At 46.6% G+C, this 15,793-nt stretch overlaps 1 non-coding gene across 1 annotated transcript; it reads left to right on the forward strand.

Annotated features, from left to right (window-relative positions):
* The first annotated feature begins 5,154 nt into the window (after nt 1-5,154).
* Nucleotides 5,155-5,306, forward strand: LOC119282870. Its single transcript, XR_005138907.1, has one exon. It is a non-coding gene; the product is annotated as a U4 spliceosomal RNA (small nuclear RNA).
* The last annotated feature ends 10,487 nt before the right edge of the window (nt 5,307-15,793 follow it).

Consider the following 15,793-nt stretch of genomic DNA (forward strand, 5'->3'; position numbering starts at 1 on the left):
TCCCCTTCTTGGTCCTCTTCTCCTCTCCTTTGAACAAGTTTTGTGCAATTTTTAACTACATGAAAACTAAACAAGTTAGCACTACAAACACCAACAAAAAGCATGATGAACATGAATGATGAAATGACACTTACCCTATCTTCATCATTAGTACCACTTGGGTTCAACTTGTCCACCGCCTTTTGTGCGGCCGCCCACTTTTGACAATCCTTGTTTATTGTCGACCACCGGGAGCGAATAGATCGATCGGAGCGGTCAATTCCACTCTCGTTGCATAGATCAAAGTGTTCCTTCATCCGGAGCCAATAAGCATCTCTACTTTGATCACCTCCAACAGATGGATCCCGCGACACTTCCAACCAAGTTTTTGCATAGCAAGACGTCTTCGTCGTTGGTGTAGTTGCCTCCTCTTCCTTTTGGTGCGTCGACAATGCCCTCACCATCCTCGTCCACTTCGAACTCATGGTTTTCGAAATGAATGTCATTGGTTTGAGAACAATGCGAATTGTTGGATCCAACACCCATAGTTGACATGTATGCCTCATTGTTGACACTACAAAGTATATAGAACGATGCAAATAAGCTATCTATATGTATGTATTCAAAAATAACAACAACAACAAAAATGGCAATTTTTTTAACCTTTGGGGCATTTCCACGAACACATTGTGCGCGTCGGCCGCCGGCTCAGCAAGTGAGCTCGCCGGCGTTTCGGTAGATGTCGCGCCCGTCGCACGCCCTGCAAGCTTTTTTCCTCGACGGTTTCGAGGAGCCGGAGCCGTCCGCCGCCCTGTTCTTCTTCGCAGATGTCTTTCCCTTCTTCGTCCGCGCCACATTTGGGAGCTTCGCGAGGGGGGCACGTGGCTTTACGGCGGGCACTGGCGCGACGCCTCCCGCCGCCGAGGTCATCCATGGCGGCATGAAGAGGCCGCGCACGATGCTGGGCGAAGCCAAAGCTCCTCGCGCTAGGGTTTGCGGCGGCGGCGGCGGCGGTGGAGGGGCCGCGGCTGTAGGAAGGGGTTAGGGGGGTGCCGGTGCAGGCGTCCATCGGGTCACAATTCATCGGCGGCGGCGCGTGCGGGGCGAAGGTGGCGCGGCGGAGAGAGTGCGGTGCGAGCTCTCGAGTGAGCCGCGCGCGGAAGCGGGCACACCAAATACACAGCGCGCGATGGCGATTCGGACCGTGCACACAACCCTATATGCCGCGCGCGCTTGTTGCATGTCCGCTGGAGCTCCTCTACCGATTGTGCACGCGCTAAAAATGGCAAATTTACGGTGCGGCGCTTATTTAGCACGGTTGTTGAAGATGCTCTAAGCGCCAATTATTATACCTTCTGCTGTCATTTTTATCTCTTTTTTTTACTTTACCGACTATTGGACTGGAATGGCCATAATATTAATATAAAGCCAGGTGTTTCCAGCCGAGAGAGGCATCTGAGTTGCAATAGGGATAAACCCTAGCCGCCACTGGCGTGGGTCAAGCTCTACTTTCATTTTTGCTTAATACAAAGTTACAAACCCAAGAAAACCCTCTCTGAATTAGGGGTAAATCTCTGAGGATTTCTGAATTTTGCTCACTTCTGAACCCCTCTAAGTTCAGAGTTTGGCATATCATCATTATCCATCTGATCTAACTAAGTTTAGGATCTGGAAATACTCTGCAGCAAATAAACAAGAAAGAAACACGTTCTAGAGATTACAAATTATGTGGTGTGTTAAACTATTTGTTAGTGGGAGGTTCACCACGCGATCAACAACTATACATGCAAGTATAGTCTGCCAAAAGATAGTGTGAAGGTTTGTACGAAAAAGGAAGCATCAACTATAAAATTGTCTCAAGGCACTCTCAGGCAAGCTACATTAACAGGTTTTCCCAATGTCGACTTCTCATTTCCTAATGCACAGATATTGTACTCAGTACTTACAGATCATCTTGTCATACTAACACCAAATCAAATGAGCCAGGTATATTTTATAATGTACTACAGCAGAAAATTACAACCAACAAAATAGAAGTCACATAAGAAACAGATCGCACTCCATGTCGGATGGCTACCACATCAAAGAATATATCAAAGACTAGGGTTATTTCAAATAGGTGCTTACACCAGACACCTGCGAGCGGGAGGCGGGAGGCGGTGGATCTGGGGACGAAGGCGCCGGACGTACACCTGCGAGCAACACTGCTCGTACCAATGTAGACGAGGCCGGCGCTGCGGGAGGGTAGGGAGGAGAGCGGGGTGGTGGATCTACGAGGCACATATGGACGGGAAGAGGTCTGGGATTGAGAGACCATGCCAACGGACTTGAGGGAAACAAGGATTTGTATTTTCACAATTCGGCCCTATTTGACAGCGTTAGAGCATCTTCAAGAGCCGCCCAACGCGCGGCGGGCTAAAAATCAGTTTCCACCATGTCCATCGTCTGGTTTGACGCGGCGGGCAGCACTGGTTCCAGCAGCCACGGTAAAATGCACAGTGCGTGCATAGCTCCAGCAGCGTGCAAAAATGCAGCGCGCGAGCAGCCGACACATGCCATATGTTGCATTTTGGACACAAAATGAATTTCAAATATCACAAAACAAAGACATGGCATATAATTTAAATCACACAAACAAGTTGATGACTAAAAGTACATGCCTCCAAGTTCAAATTCATGCCCACAATATCATCCAACCAAGTTGAAAATGCAAACGAAGTTCATGACACAAACGAAAGACACAACAATCAAGCCTCGTCCTCGTCTTCATCCTCATCTTCCTCCGATTCATCCGACTCCTCCGAAGACGATTCTTCCTCCTCTTCATTGTCGCATGCCGCATCCTCATCACGTGATGTTCAGAAGGTGTTGGCAAGATTTTCAATGGCATCTTCATGCGAAGGTGTGTGAGGCACACCGGAAGACATTCCGTCCGTGGCGCCCGGAGGTGCACCCATACCTCCCATGAGTGACGCAAAACTCATGACTCCCATGCTGGCCATGTTGCCCGGAGGTGCTCCCAAGCCATCCATGCCTCACATGGTCTCCATGGTAGCTCCAAAGCCACACATGGCACCCATGCCGCCCATGGTAGCTCTGAAGCCACCCATGCCTCTCATGCCGCCAAGGCCACCCATGCCTCCCATGCCGCCAAGGCCACCGCCACCTGTAGGGCGAATCATGGCTCTTTTTTGGATCAAGACTTGTTCACGGGCAAGATTGACATAATCCGTTTGTGCCTCACTGAGGATAGATGTGTCCAAGAACCGGTGCTTCTCCAATCCAACAATCTATATCGCTCCTCCATGCCCACCTTCCTATACTCCAACGCCACCTTCCTCTTCTCGGCCGCCACCCTCCTCTCCTCGGACACCAACCTCCTCTCCTCGCCCGCGGCATCTTGGTTGATTGCCATCTTCCTCACCTTGTTGGCTTCTTTTCTTGCCTTCACAATAGCTTCCATAGCATTTTTGAGATCTTCATCTCCTTTCCTCTTCATCTTTTCCTTTGCGTCTTTCTTGGTCCCATCCGATCGTTTTGGCTTCGAGTATGAAACCGAGTTTGGTGTGGGGCTTCTCTTGCCGTCATCACTTGATGCCTCCTCCTCATCATCATCCAAATCAATTGTTCGCTTGCATTTTTTGCTCAAATCGAAATCATCCATATCATCACGCTTCTTCCATTTCTCATCATCCTTCAATACTTCATAGCAATGAGGCAAGGTAAATGGCCTTCATTTCTTGATGTTCCCCTTCTTGGTCCTCTTCTCCTCTCCTTTGAACAAGTTTTGTGCAATATTTAACTACATGAAAACAAAACAAGTTAGCACTACAAACACCAACAACAATCATGATGAACATGAAAGATGAAATGTCACTTACCCTATCTTCATCATTAGTGCCACTTGGGTTCAACTTGTCAACCGCATTTTGTGCGGCCGCCCACTTTTGACAATCCTTGTTGATTGTCGACCACCGGGAGCGAAAAGATAGATCGGAGCGGTCAATTCCACTCTTGTTGCGTACATCAAAGTGTTCCTTCATCCGGAGCCAATAAGCATCTCTACTTTGATCACCTACAACGGATGGATCCCTCGACACTTCCAACCAAGTTTTGCATAGCAAGACGTCTTCGTCATTGGTGTAGTTGCCTCCTCTTCCTTTCGGTCTGTCGAAAATGCCCTCACCATCCTCGTCCACCTTGAACTCATGGTTTTCGAAATGCATGTCATTGGTTTGAGACCAATGTGAATTGTTGGAGCCAACACCCATAGTTGACATGTATGCCTCATCGTTGACACTACAAAGTATATAGAACAATGCAAATAAGCTATATATATATGCATTCAAAAAAGTTGGCAAAATTTTATACCTTGGGGGCATTTCCACGAACACATTGTGCGCGTCGGCCACCGGCTCAACAAGTGCGCTCGCCGGCCCTTCGGTAGCCGCCGCGCGCGTCGCACACTCTGCAAGATTTTTCCTCGACGGTTTCGAGGAGCCGGAGCCGTCCGCCGCCTTGTTCTTCTTTGCAGATGTCTTGCCCTTCTTCGGCCGTGCCGCACTTGGGAGCTTCGCATGGGGGCACGTGCCTTTATGGCGGGCTCGAGTGCGACACCACCCGCCGCCGAGGTCATCCACGGCGACATGAAGAGGCCGCGCGCGATGCCGGTGCTCATAGGAGCTCCGGCGAAGGCGAAGCCAAAGCTCCCCACGCGAGGGTTTGCGGCGGCTGCGGCTGCGGCGACACCGGTGGATGGGTCGCGGCTGTAGGAAGGGGTGAGGGGGGTGCCGGCGCGGGCGTCCATTGGGTCACAATTCGCCGGCGGTGGCGTGTGCGGGGTGAAGGTGGCGCGACGAAGAGAGTGCGGCGCGAGCGCCCGAGTCTGCCGCGTGCGGAAGCGGGTGCACCAAAGACGCAACACGTGATGACGATTCGGACCGCGCGCCCAACTCTATATGCCGCGCGCGCTTATTGCGCGACCGCTGGAGCCCCTCTAAATATTGCGCGCGCGCTAAAAAGGGCAAATTTGTGGCGCGATGCTTATTTACCGCGGCTGTTGGAGATGCTCTTAGTTTGTTTGTTGGTAGTCTGATTAGTCCCACCTCGGTAACTGAGGCAGGTGGCAAGGGGGAGCTAGGTATAAGAACGGACCATGGGCGTATGGAAATGGGCATTTTTGCGCTTGGGGCAATGACGCACCTAGTGAGGTAATACCGAGGCGCGTCAATTGCTGGTTGAAAACTATTTTCAAACCCCCTCTTTGGCCCTCACGGGTCACTGAGAATTTGTGCAAAGGCTCCCTCTCCTCGGAGAGGGCAAGGGCCTACGAATTAAATAATCAAAATTTTAAATTTCTACTAAAAATGAGAATTTGCTTGGTTTTACTCATTATGCAACTTATAATTTTGATTTGTCCATGTTAGTTTTTGCTTGGAACAGATAAAAGTATTCATCATATTTCGGTTCAAAATTCAAGACTGCTGGCCAAGGTCTGAAGGCCAATCATCTTCAAAGTTGTAGAGACCAACTGAAGGCCTCTTGCTTAAAATGGAATTAGGAATGCTGATGTTTTTCTTTCAGAAGTTTGCATGTCTACCTAATCTTCATGGTCACTGAGAGAGGCATCGAGTCGTGATTTACCATATAAACATGAAGGGGTTGGTAGGCACAACCAAGGCATCCACGTCATCTATGAACAGTGCGTGAGCGCGAGCGCCACAGCAAGCGGCGAGAGGAAACAAAAAAGTATCGAACGCGTAGTCGGGCAGCAGGGAAAAGAAAGTGTGAACCCTAGCCCCAATCCACAGCCCCCAGGCCGCTCACTCCTCCCTCCCTCATCCGCCGCAATGCTCCCTCCCACCTCCTCCTCCTCCTTCTGCGTCCTAGGTCCCCGTCGCCAATCGTTTCTCCTCCACCGCCCCACCTCTTCCTCCTCCTCGCCTTCCCATTGCTTGCGCGTGGGTCACCCGACGGCAATGGTGGGCAACAGATTGGATCGAGGGTCCATGCCGCTGTCGCCGCCTAGGAGAGAGAGGACGATAGGGAGAGAGAAGGGCAGAAGCCAGCAGCACCTCGTCCGTCTCACGTGGTGTCCCAGATGCGGCCACCCCATGGTCGGCCTCGACGAGCACGGCCTCAATCCGGCCTCAGCAGGAGGACCTCGAGCTGAGGAGCGCGGCCTCGATCGTGACTCGGCATCTTGGGCAGCGGAGGAGGAGGAGGGGAGCAGCAACCAACATCTAGGGCGGCGGCGGCGGCTGGACTCCATGAGCTGGCCGAGGTGTGGTTCACGTCAAGGAAGCAGCCGACAGTGCAAGGTATAGAAGTGGGAATCTATGTGATTTGTTCTCTGTTGCTTGATCTAATTTCGTGGTTAAAACAATGTTGGATTTCTCTATATGGTGCCGAGGATGCTCTGCTCTGTCTCGGGGCTCAACGCCCTCTTGGATGCAGAGGTTGGCGTGCTCTCCCACTGCACCGGGGTTCTGATGGCCGCCGTTCGTGTGCCAGCGCTGGACAGCGGCAAGAAGGAAGAGCTCGGGCCGCCCGCGACGCCAGGCCGCCGGCCCTCCTCCCTCAAGCTCAAGGCGGTGAAGAGATGGTTGCACTACTAGGGGAATGCTTATAGGTAGGACATCAGTAGTAGCGTGGGTTACGTGCCTAGCGCTACTGATACTTAGTAGTAGCGCTAGGCAGCAGAAATCGGTACAGGTAACAAAGTATCAATAGCACTGGGCCACCACGCAGCGCTACTACTAAGTGGTCCCATGGCCAATTGAAGGGGCTACACGTAGTAGTAGCGGTTGGCTGAGACCAGCGCTACTACTAGGGACTTAGCAGTAGCGTTGGGCGGGCAGCCAACTCTACTATTATTGATACCTTATCCTCCCCCCGTGCGCCGGCCCGAACACCCCCTTTCTTCCCATGCACTTTCGTCCTACCGCCGCCCGCTGCCGCCTCCCTCCATGCGACCTCCCCCTCTCCCTCCATCGCCCGCTGCCGCCTCTCCCTCCATCGCCCCTCGCCCTTCTCCCTCCCCCTCTCCCTCCGTCCCTCTCTCCCTCCTAGCCCTCTCCCTCCCTCCGATCCCTCTTGCATTGCATGCATACACAGATGGATATATAGATGAATAGATAGATGGTTAGAACTTTGGTATTTTTGATATATTGTATAGATAGACAAATGAATGGATGGATATATAGATAGATGGATGGATGGATAGATGTTAGGGCTAGAACTAGGGAATTTTTAGTAAATGTATAGGTATTTTCAATTTTTAGGGTTAGAACAAGGTTTTAGAAATTATTAGGGTTAGAACTAGGTTTTACAAATTTGTTTTTGTTTTAGACATATGATTTCACTAAGTCCTAATAATTTTTTTGTTTATATTTTGTTTTTTCTAGAAATCAAGGAGCGCCTGCATCATCCCGGCCGCCGTCGTCCCCGTCACTGACCCCCTCCGACCTTGAGGTGAGACCAGCCAAATCCCCATCTCGATGATGATGTAGATGTTTTGATAGATGTAGTAGAGTAGTAGGTGAGTAGTTGTGACAATGTGATGACCAGCCAAACACCTCCAAGTTGCCTGTGTTTTGCCGGAGTGTCGATTATTTTCCATTCCCACAAATTTCAGGCGCTCGATATGTCCTTTCTAGCAAAGTTCATGCGGCATGACCAGTTGTAGAATATGTAGGAAATATCGAGTTTTCCGGATTTTCTAGAAAGATAATTAAACAACATTTCGGGTTGACTTTAAGTCTGTTGAGAGAATAAGAAACCCGACTGTTGTCGTGGGGGTCGTTTCTCCTTCTTCTCCTTCTGCTAGACCTTTGTTATGCACTAGGGGAAGGAGGAGTAACGACCATCACCGACAGTCGAAAAATCAGTGAGGGAGGGTCCACCATATATGAGAGAAGACGAAGAATCCCGACTATTGTCGTGTGGGTCGTTTTTCCTTCTTCTCCTTGTGCTAGACCTTTGTTATGCACTAGGGGAAGGAGGAGTAACACTACTATGGAAAACCTTATACACAGAACTTTAGCGGTAGCGCTGGTTAAAATGAGGCGCTAGTGCTACATAGCAGTAGCTCATGCGCGTGAATCGCGGTACAGATATGGGTGTAGTAGTAGCGCTTCTGCTGCGAAAAGCGCTACTACTAAAATTCCTAATACTAAGTCGATAGGCTATGAATACTAGAGAGACCTTAAAAAAACGGCGCTACCGCTAAGGCTATTGTAGAAGCGCGTTTTCTGCGAAAAGCGCTACTGCTAATGGAAATAAAATGAAATGAAAAACAAACAAAAAAGTAAATGAAAATGAAAGGAATAGAAAAAGGAGAAAGGAAAACAAATAGCAGTAGCGTTTGTTCATAGCGGGTGCTATTGATAATATAGTAGCAACGCATTTTTTAGACTCCCGTTATAGAAAGGGAAAAGGAAATAAGAAAAGAAAAGGAAAATAAATAGCTGTAGCAGTAGCGTGTTTTGTGAAAAGCGCTATAGCTAACTTAGCTATAGAACATTTTTCCTACCAGCGCTACCGCTACGTTTGACATAACCCCCGCGCTATTTCCCTCCCACCGGCCACCACTTCTCCCCCAAATCCCTCACCCACTTCGCCACCGTCTCTCCACTTCACCGTCTTTCCACTTTGCCGCCATTTCCTGCCGACTTCGACGCCCCTGGAGCCACCAAAGTCCTGCGCTGTCGACGCCAGCGGAGCCGTGTGGGCTCATCATAGCCACTGGCGCCGCCCTCGCCACCACCAGAGCCACCCTCGACGCCCCTGACTCCCTCACCACCATTGCCTCCCTTGCCGACACCGGAGACGCCCATGCCTCCCTCGCCACCACTGCCTCCCTCGCCACCACCGGAGCCATCCTCTATAAACACCCACCCCTCCTCTCTCTCTCATGCATAGCACAAACATTGGACAGAGACATAGCTAGCTAGGTTAACTACTTTAATTGTTAATTATCTAGGTTAGTGCAAAACATTTAGTTAGGGCTTTGACAGAGAACTAGTTAGGTTAAATAGTTTAATTAGGTTAATCATCTAGGTTAGTTCAAAATGTTAATTAGGGCTTTGACAGAGAACTAGCTAGATTAAGTTGTTTAATTAGGTTAATTATCTTGGTAAACTAGGTTAACTAGCTAGGTTAAGTACCTAGGTTAATTAGGTTCATTAGGTTCGCTAGGTTCGTTTGGTTAACAAGCTAGGTTAACTAGGTTGGCTAGGTTATAGAAAAAAATTAGTTTAGAGCATTAGGTCAGAAGGTTTAGAGAAAATGGAGTTCCTTTGCAATTTAATTGGGTTCTTTCCTAGGCAGAGAAAGGGTTAGAGAAAATAATGTGTGTGTGTGAGAGGAATAGCTAAAACCAAAATAGTAGCTATGCCATTTAGCTATAAACAAAAAACAAGATTGATGTTATATGATATATGTCATTGATGTTCATTTGAATATTCCATTATTGTTGATTATATCTTTTCATTGAAGTGGTCATGTTATATGCAAATTCCTCAATAGTATTTGCTCATGTTGTATGCAACATTGAAGTTTTTCGATTGTGCCCAAGTGGCCTTTTGTTGTTTCCAGGGAATGAATACGAGTGGCCTATGTTTTTCTGGAATGTTGATTCATTTCCATTTTGAAAAATTTCGGGTGCTCGATTGTTCACTTTTTAGCAAAGGTCATGCCGAAATTTTCCGTGAATTTCTGCATGACTTGTGCTACAAAACAGGACATATCGAGTGCCCCGGATTTGTCGCACCGGGAAGGAATCAACGTTCATGCAAGACATAGGCCTTTCCTATGTCATTATTCATTTTATTAGGTCTATAATTAATTGACTAGATATAATCGTATGAAACATGGCTAACAACGATGAAGGACAAGGTTCTAGTGAATGCGATGTCTACGAGGTGGCAGATGCTTATTTGAACCTTCTCGACGAGCAACAGTTGTTGCAGGGCCCACCTGTCACATCTGAGACCGACACCGAGACCGGCGCCGAGACTAGCATTGAGACCGAGACCGACGCCGAGACTGGCGCCGAGGTATAGAACCAAAACCGAAGAGGAGATGTCGACGCCCAAACCAGCTCCTCACTACTAGACTAGTGGTCATGGAGGTGGACGACGGCAATTTTGAGCCAAAACAGCATGTGGAACCACGCTCGTGCTACGACAATCAAATAGGCTGCATCGTACGGGCAACCGCCGCCATCAACAATGAGAAACTAATGAAGATACCAAATATGAAGCAGTCCCTCTTAACTAAGCTGCACCAGATATTCTTGTTCCCAGTCCGGGATGAAATCAAATATACTGATCCAGAGAAAGACTCGACAATGAAGAAGATAAACAAACGCGCCATCAGCAAGTTTAGCGACGCATTGGCCACCTGGAAAGTAAGGGTGAAACATCAGATCATTGACAAAAAGGAACCCTACTCCGAGATTGTAAAGGATAATCTGACAATTACAGAACAGCAGTTTGAAATATTCAAGGTGGCTTGTGTTGCCGAAGCTGCCAAAGAAAAGTCATAGTACATGAAGGTGCTTCAAAGAGGAACATTGGGTGCCACCACCTCGGAAGTCGTGGTTACGCGGGGAAGAGGTCCATATGGGCCAAGGAGGACGATGAACATGAAAGTCTTGGCATCCCAGACCCCTTGGCGGAGTTTACCGTCCTGCAGGAGCGTGTAGTCCTCGGGGCCCGGTACCGTTGTGACCCAGTGAAGAAGGTTTTCAAGACAAACGCGGTCATGACGGAGTTCATGAGACTGTTGATAATTTTAGCTTCTGATCAATTCGACTGCATGTTTAGTCATATTTGTAAACGATCCTTGTTCCTTTTGCAGAGAGAGCAGCACAAGATTGCGGCCGAAAGTGACTCGCCGTCAGAGGGGTTGGCGAGGCCCAAGTGGGGCACCCCATTCAACCGGGCCTTCAACATATTGAGATGACTCCCGGTGGACACTCGGCCGCCGCATGGACGTGTGCACGGCGTCGTAGATGGCGCCATGTGGAAGAAGTACTACCATGAAACCATGGAGGAGAGAAAGGAAAGACGGAGGTTAAATAAAGAAAACATCGACAAGAAGGTTGAGATTGCGGTTGAGAAGAAGTTTGCATCTTTGTATGGTATCTTGATTCCGTCTATCCTCAATTGGAGTAGGAAAAATCCAAATAAAGATGCAGCAGACTTTCCCCTTTTCAACCTCTTCGAGAGCAGCTCGACTAGCGTTGCACCAACACCTACTCCCGCACCTACTCCTGCACCGGCTCTTGACCTGCTCCTACACTGGCTCCCGCACCATCTCCTGCACCGGCTCCTGCACCTTCTCATAGCAGCCCGTCCTCTGTCTCGGATGCGCTCGGCGATGATTCGTCTTTGGATGAGCTCGACACCCTCACGGTACCTGTCACACCTGCCCTATTCAATAAATGTGTAATCTCCCGTTTCCGTTGCCTTTCAGATGTCTCACATCGCAGACATGTCTTTGCAGGCCAATGTAACCCCGTGCACCTAATTGTACACCATCAGGGGGCCAGAAGGTGGACGTTGGGAAGGCGATGATAATGCAGCTGAAGGAACAATTGTTGCACAACCGGCCGATCCCCCCTGACGTCTTCAAGGTTTCTGTGGCAAGCGTCAAACCGGGCCATAAGAATTTGGCTCCTCCGGTACTAGGGGGAGATGAGGACGAGACCCCGCAGCGGCTTGGCGATTGCAATACGTGGGTTCTGTTGTGGCCAAAGAGTCTGCTTCATTTGGAGGCGGCCGGGAGCACACCCACAACCACGCAGCCTCCGCAAGGTATGAACATCAGCACCCCACCTACACAATTAGCATCGCCTGTCGTGCCGGGTGATAGCGGATGGGCTGAGGAAGAGGCTCCATTAGTCGCTGATGATGTCGCCGCCGTCGAAGAAGCAATGCATGATAGCCATGCCATGGATGAGGATGAGGATGGTGATGACACTCTACAATATCTCAATACTAGCACCTATGACGAGGAGGATTGATGGCACAGTAGTATGAGTACTCAGGGTTTGAGCGTCATGAGTCAGTGCCTCAATTGCCGGAGGATGAACATAGTTAGGGCATTTTGGGTACGATGAACTTTGTTATTTATGCTTATGATATGTTTCTTCTATTTTTGCCGGGCCTGTCTCTTTCTGTTGCCCAACTATATATGTTCCATATCATTGACTCTTGTGAGGATGTAGGTACATAGATCATCGATGGCAAACAAGTGCTACGCCAGGAGTATACGACGAGTGGCCGGAGTGTCAGGCCTGGGTGTACCGGTTTCCGAGTGACAGCCACTAGTTAGTTTAGGTTCACGCTAGTGGGAGAGAGGAATATTAACCGGCGCCTCAAGAAGTACTACATTATGTATGATGAGACATGTCATGTAACTTGTATAGTTATATCGTGATTATGATGTGACGATATGATTTTTGTTGGATGATATGATGAGACTATTATGTGTATGATATGATGAGCATATTGCATGTTTATGATATGATTAGAATACTGTATAAAACCTGTACAAAACGCAAATATGCAGCAACAAAATGAGAAAATATAGTAGTAGTGCTCTTTAGACCTAGACAGGAAAATGCTACTGCTAAAACACTTAGCAGTAGCGCTGGTTGGGAACGTGTTGTTGCTAAGTAGGTATAGCAGTAGCGCGTGTTAAATATCGCTACTGCTAAATGTTAGCTATAGCACCGTATCAGTAGCGCGGTGCCTCACGCTAGTGATAGCCCTTAGACCCGCGCTATTACTAGGCTTTTCCCTAGTAGTGTAACGACCATCACTGACGGTCGAAAAATCAGTGAGGGAGTGTCCACCATATACACCACATGAGATGAGATGACAACTTTCAAGAAAAGACTCGACAGACCGGCAGTCAACTCGTGATGAATAATAATGATCTAATTTAGTTTTTTTAGTACATATTTGAATTTTATAAGTTTAATCTTTAAATTATGGACATAGGAAAATTCTGACAACGACGATAGGATCCCAAAGTGCGACTGGTGCAGCGACGATCGGGGTTTGTGCGACAGACCTCACCTGGTAGACGGTCGGCCCTTCAGTGTCAAGCTCGATAAGACCTTTGATGTTTAAACGGTAAGCAACGACAAGTCTTTTTTTCGTAATTAAGCATGACTTATGCTTCTTCAACGTGTAATTTTCGTCTTTTACAATTCGACTAGCTTATCACATGCGATGCAATATGCTATGAGCATCTGGATTTTCAAGATCATGAAAATATGGAGACAAAGATAATTCATCTTAGGACCCATCATGGTTATGATTTTGCTGTAAAGCTATACAATTCGAAGAGTATAACCCATTTTGGTTGCATGAATTGGGAAGCACAGTGCAAAGCTATACAATTGGCATTTGGGTCCTTGTTGATACACTTCCACTTCTATCTCTATGTGAGTTTCTCAAATATATTTATTAACTAATTTATATTGTTTATTCCAAAATAGTTGATAGCTTATTTCCATTAACAATTTATTTTCATTCTTCAAAAAAAGTACGAAAGATGGTAGACAGAACCTACTACACTGATGGCGCAGAATTAACTTATCAGGAGAAAGATCATCTTATCTCATTTATTACTGATGTTGAGAATTACAAATATCAATTATTAAACTCCTGCACATTATGGTCAATACGTGCCACTACTGCACGTGTTGAACTACGGTAACATCCATGGAGATGGCATGGTAAGATTTTTTTACTATTACGACTTTCCTGCATCTTTTGCATAAATTCTTCTAAAGCTAAACTAATTGCTAACTACGAAGTTATTGCTATGTTTTTTAACAGAAAATCCCGAAGGATTGTGTGCCTGATCTGATGCTTTCGAAAGGTCGCCTTGATGTTATGAGCTTACACCCAGGTCATCCTATGCTTCACTGCTTTTCATACTGGATTTATAAAACCGATGAAGACATGACAATCAAACATTGGAAAAAATGTATGGACAATCGTAGGGAGCCACTTGGAAGCAACATTGTGTGAAGCGCAAGAATTGGAAACAGGATAATCTCCATTCTCCATAATGCAGAGTCAGGGCCTATCTTGTTTTATGCTATTTTACCTTAGAGAGGGTAGTAGGTCCTAGCTAATACTCATGATCATGTGCTAAAAACAATTAAGTAGAGTTGGTTAGATGACTATGATGATGATGAGTATGACTTGTTATTATGATAATGAGTAGAAGTTGTATGATGATGATGAGTAGGACTTGTTATTATGATAACAATGATGGGTTATTTATTATTATGATGATGCATGATGTTAAGTTGTTATATGAGCATGATGTGTTATTATATATATATTAGTGGGTGAAATGAACATCGAAAGTACTACTAATCCAAACTAGATCAAGTTTGGATTAGTAGTACTTTCAACATGCACCACATGTTGCCTCCACTTGAATCTAATCCACATTTATTTCACCCACTGTTATATATAATAACTAATCATGGTCATAAAATCATATGATGAAAATACTATATATAAAACCTATACAAATACAGCGACAATAAGCTGCATTTTCAAAAATACAGGAAAATTTAGCAGTAACGCTTATCATAAGAAACACTACTGTTACTTACTATTGTCAGTAGCGTTATTCCAGACCGAGCGCCACACCTAACTAGGTATAGTAGTAGTGCTGGAAAACCAGCGCTACTGCTACATGATAGTTGTAGCGCCTTAGTGGTAGTGCTTGTATAAGCGCTACCGATAGCTATAAATCCAGCGCTACTGCTAGGGTTATCCCTAGTAGTGCCCCTAGTTGCTCTTATGGCATGTGACAGTAAGGCATGTTGATAGCAAAGCTAACATATGCTTCTTCTTTGCTACATTAACATTACCAAAACTCATGTTGTTTGGGTTCGTAGAGCTACATTTCAAATCTCTTATCTAGATCTATACACGCGCTTGTGGAACTCGATCTTAATATACAATCTTGCCAATTATTTTTATCCATGACAATGGTAACCACAAGTGTTTTCATATGAAAATGGACTCGCGTATGTATCTCTCTTTTGTTACATTAGAGAGTATAGATAATGGGATCTGGTGAATCATGGGCTACAAAGCCTGCACGTACCAAAATAATGAGCCGCTCACCTAAAATTTTACCCATTTATATGGCACTTGTTCCCTTTTTTTCATTTCTTTTAACATGTTTAACTTTTTGTTCATAACATTGATGCCACATGGGTCCGGCTACCCCAAGTCACAAGAACATCAAGGTTGGCGCCCTGATTGGTAGTATAGCTAGTGTTCAGAGATTTCTTCTGAATTGCAATTTCCACTGTCAATAAAAGGAGATCCATTCATCATGTTTCTTCGCATGCACACACTCTTCTCTCACAGTAACAGACTCGGTAACACAACATTCACAACACTGGTACTCTGAAGCATACACGGAGTTTTAAATCTTGATAGCTTCTAATATTTCCAATAGATGTACATAGAAATAGTAGTCCATTTGTTTGAGATGTATTTTCTTCATGAGCTCCAGGCCTAGTAGTCGGAGGCACCGGGAAGATTGTGGCCTAGTTCATTCACTAGCTTAACAGCACTACAAAGTATCATATAGAAAGTTGAAGCTGAAGCTAGCGAGCTGAAGCAACTTCTAGTTACATTAGATAGTTCATTTTTTGGGTTGCCAGCTCGTAGTACTGGTCGTTTTGGGTCTTGTGTGGTTGTTAGTGGTTTTTGTTGCTGTTGTATTATGGTTGTTTATATTTAGTCATACCTTTATT

Source organism: Triticum dicoccoides, chromosome 3B, assembly GCF_002162155.2.
Source record: "Triticum dicoccoides isolate Atlit2015 ecotype Zavitan chromosome 3B, WEW_v2.0, whole genome shotgun sequence".
Taxonomy (NCBI): Eukaryota; Viridiplantae; Streptophyta; class Magnoliopsida; order Poales; family Poaceae; genus Triticum; species Triticum dicoccoides.